Raw genomic sequence first — 3,672 nt, forward strand, 5'->3', positions numbered from 1 at the left:
CCACGTACAATTAGGGGGTAATGTCAAAAGGCAAGGACACAGAGCCAACTGAAAGAGCTCCCAATAGTGAAAGCTGGAAAAATTTGTGCAAGAAAATAAATAAAGCAGTATTGGATTATAACCCAAAGTACAAAAAAGTATATTCATAGGTATATTCATATACTCAAAGTGTATTCATATGTTCACAATGATAAATAAATAAAAAAAAATAAAGCTAGCTAGCTAGATGGATGAAGAGGAAACAAATCTCTCATGCAGAAGAATCCCAAATAATCCATACAGACTCTCCGTTCTCAAGGATGTGGAACATAGCTTCCCCCTCCATAAGTCTGGGCTATGCATAGTGACTTCCTTCCAAAGACGACAGGATGGCGAGAGGGAGAGAAAAGAGTCACTTTACAGTGGAGAAACCAGACAACTACTGCTTCATCCAGGAGGTCAAGGTCAACATCAACGGTGATAAGTCATGTGTATAGTTGGCATCCTTGATATGATGGGATCAGAATGCATTTTACCTCCATGGTCTTCCTTTCGACAACCCATAATCCCAGTCTAATCATGAGAAAACATCATACAAATTCCTAGTTAAGGGATATTCTATAAAATGCCTGATCAGTACTCCTCAAAACTGTCAAAGTCATCAAAAACAAGGAAAGTGTGAGAAAATGTCATAGCCAAGAAAGACCTAAGGAGACAGGCTGACTAAATGTAATGTGGTCTCATGGATGGGATCCTGAAACAGAGAAAGGATACTGGGTAAAAACTAAGGAAATCTGAAAAAAGTACATTACTTAATTAACAACAATATATAAATATTGGTTTATTAATTTTAACAAAGACACCATACTAATACAAGATGTTAATAATAGAGAAACTGGGTACAGGGTATATAGAAAACTCTATATTGTACTCTCCTGGAAACTCACCTGTAAACCTAATACTTTTTAAAATGTATATTTAAGAAGGAAGAAAAAAACTGCAAAGATAAGCCCTGAAACTTTACCAGTGACTGTGCTTTAGTTATGGAATGACAAATGGCTTTCTTTTTGGTTATCTGTGTTTTAAAAATAATACTATTGGATTTTGATTTTTAGCTCTTGAAGGCTTGACATTAGCCTAATAGGTTTAACATTTGGTCTCTTGCTTCTTCAGATACAGTTTGGGCGCTTGTTAAGCAAGTGACACCTGTTACTACCTCCAGGGAAGGAGTCCCAGAATGTCAACCCACTGCATGGTTTGCAGGTTGCATGGTTGCATGGGTTGCAGGTTGCATGGGTTGCAGGTTGCATGGTTTGCAGGTTGCATGGGTTGTGGGTTGCATGGTTGCATGGGTTGCTGAGAAAAACATGACTCCCACAGACACTGGATGGAACAACACTCAGAGAACAGACAGAGCAAGATCAGCCTTGATAGGGAGTGTGGGTGCCCAATGGCCAGCGCATCTTGACCCACAGCTGACACAGGTCTGCACACACACCTTCTGTGATACAGGCAAAGGACCCCCTTCTCTCCCCACCAAGAATAAACACAGCAGTGGGGTTGTCCAGGTGCCATATGCACACGCTTGAAGCAGAACCAAGAAGTACACATCAAACCCAGAACAGGAAAAGAGATTCACAAATAAGGCAGTATGCTCAGCACAGGTGGTGAGGGCTCCAGGTAAGGAAACGTTCCAGGCCCGAGGCACGCTCTTATGCATCCCTGCGAGGTCAGCATGCTGTGTGTGACTGCCCTTCCCCAAACCCCTCATTCATAGCAATATACCCCAGACAGTGTAACTTCCTTTTGAAAAATGAAATAAACGATATATAATTATCTCATAATGAGTGATAGAGGTAAGCCATTTTAAACATCAGGGGAATACTGTGAGCCATTATTTTTAGAGAAACAATTATTTCTGCAGATTAAATTTTAGGAATCATGCCAGAAAGATAGCTGCAAAACTAGTAACGCCCAGTAGAAGTAAAATCTCAAGCTCTTCAGAAAGACAGTCTGGACTCCACATATGTTACAGAAGCCAGAAGGAGACCAACAGAGCAGAATTTCTTTCACAGAGGATGGCAGTGTGTCAGAGGGGATATGAGTAGACATCTGTCTTACCCTTGGTTGATAAAGGAATCCCTCTAAACTTGCCCGTCACATCTGCCTGAAGTGCCAGACTCCAGGGACAGCAAGTTTATTTGCCATCAACGTGGCTGGTTTTATTTCCAGATAGATTCCAAAGCCAAGTTACATAAATTAAGACTAAATTACCCTATGATGATTTGTTTGCCGTTTGTAAACAATCAGTCAGTGAAGAATAATTGTGAATTGAGGAGATGAATATTACTTATAAAATGTCTACTATATGTTTGTTAAACTCTAGAAAGGCTATATAGGGGCACAGAAGTTCAGAACATACATTCATATTCTACCCTGAGCAATTACTTAACTTTTCAGTGCCTCAGTTTCTTCATCTGTAAAACGGAGATATCTGTAGTCCCTATCTCTAGCTGCTGCAAGGGTTCCATTGAATTAATGCATGTTAAGTGCTTAGAATGGTATCTGGCATGTAGTTAGTTCTATATAAATGTTAGCTGTTAATCTAAGTAAAGGCACTCAGTGGCTTTTGACCATCTCCCTTTTACTCTTTCACGTTCCACTCAGATCTCCAAACCCAACATCATTTTGCCCACATCCCTTGTCACTCGCTTCTCCGTGGCCTAGCCATTCTCTGAGTTACACGGGAACAAAGCCTATTGATTCTTTCCTTTCTCACTCCTTTTGCTGTGGGAATTACTACATCCTTTAAGTCTCCCTTTGGTTATGGTTCTTGCATTTTTTTCCCCATTGCCATCACTAACACTGAAATCAATAGTCTATTAACCTGTTATTCTACTTCCCTCATCCACCCCAATCACTCATACCTCGATGCCAGGCTAAATTTTCTTTTTACCTTAATAACAAAAAAAAGGCTAGGATTTTGACAGATTGCATTGAATCTGCAGGTCAGTTTTAAGAGTATTGCCATCTTAACATTGCGCTTTCCAACTCATGAACATGGAATGTCTTTCCATTTGTTACGTTTCTTTAATTTCCTCCAATAATGTTTTATAATTTTCAGAGTACAAGTTTTACACTTCTTATGTTAAATTTATTCCTAAGTATTTTATTCTTTTTGATGCTATTATAAATGGAATTTTCTTAATTTCATTTTTGAATTGTTTCATTGCTAGAGTACAGAAATACAATTAAATTTTCTATATTGATCTTGTATCCTGAAACCTTCCTGAACTCATTTATTATTTCTAACAGTTTTAGGATTCTTTAGGAAAAAGGTCTACATACAAAAAATCATGTTATCTTCAAATAAAGATAGCTTTACTTCTTCCTTTCCAAGGAATACCTTTTATTTTTTTTCTTGCCTAAGTGTCCTCTCTAGACCCCCAGTACAATGTAGAATAGAAGTGGTAAGCACAGACATGCCTATTTTGTTCCTGATTTTAGGCAGGAAGTCTCCAGACTTTCACCATTTAGTATAATGTTTGCTGTGGGTTATTTATAGACGGGCTTTCATAGATGGATGTATTTTACACTTGGCAAGAGTGTGAATTTGGTGAGGAGGTAAGAAGGCAGACTATGGTAGGCAGGACTTTTCTGCTCTAATCACCAGAATCTTTTTTTTTTTTTTTT

General features: G+C 38.6%; 1 pseudogene; it reads left to right on the forward strand.

The window, feature by feature from the left end:
- Positions 1–368: 368 nt before the first annotated feature.
- Positions 369–3,672, forward strand: part of LOC103072158 (ferritin light chain pseudogene) — a 6,235-nt pseudogene continuing 2,931 nt past the window's right edge.

The sequence above is a fragment of the Lipotes vexillifer genome, unplaced genomic scaffold (assembly GCF_000442215.2).
Source record: "Lipotes vexillifer unplaced genomic scaffold, Lipotes_vexillifer_v1.1 scaffold413, whole genome shotgun sequence".
Lineage (NCBI taxonomy): Eukaryota > Metazoa > Chordata > Mammalia > Artiodactyla > Lipotidae > Lipotes > Lipotes vexillifer.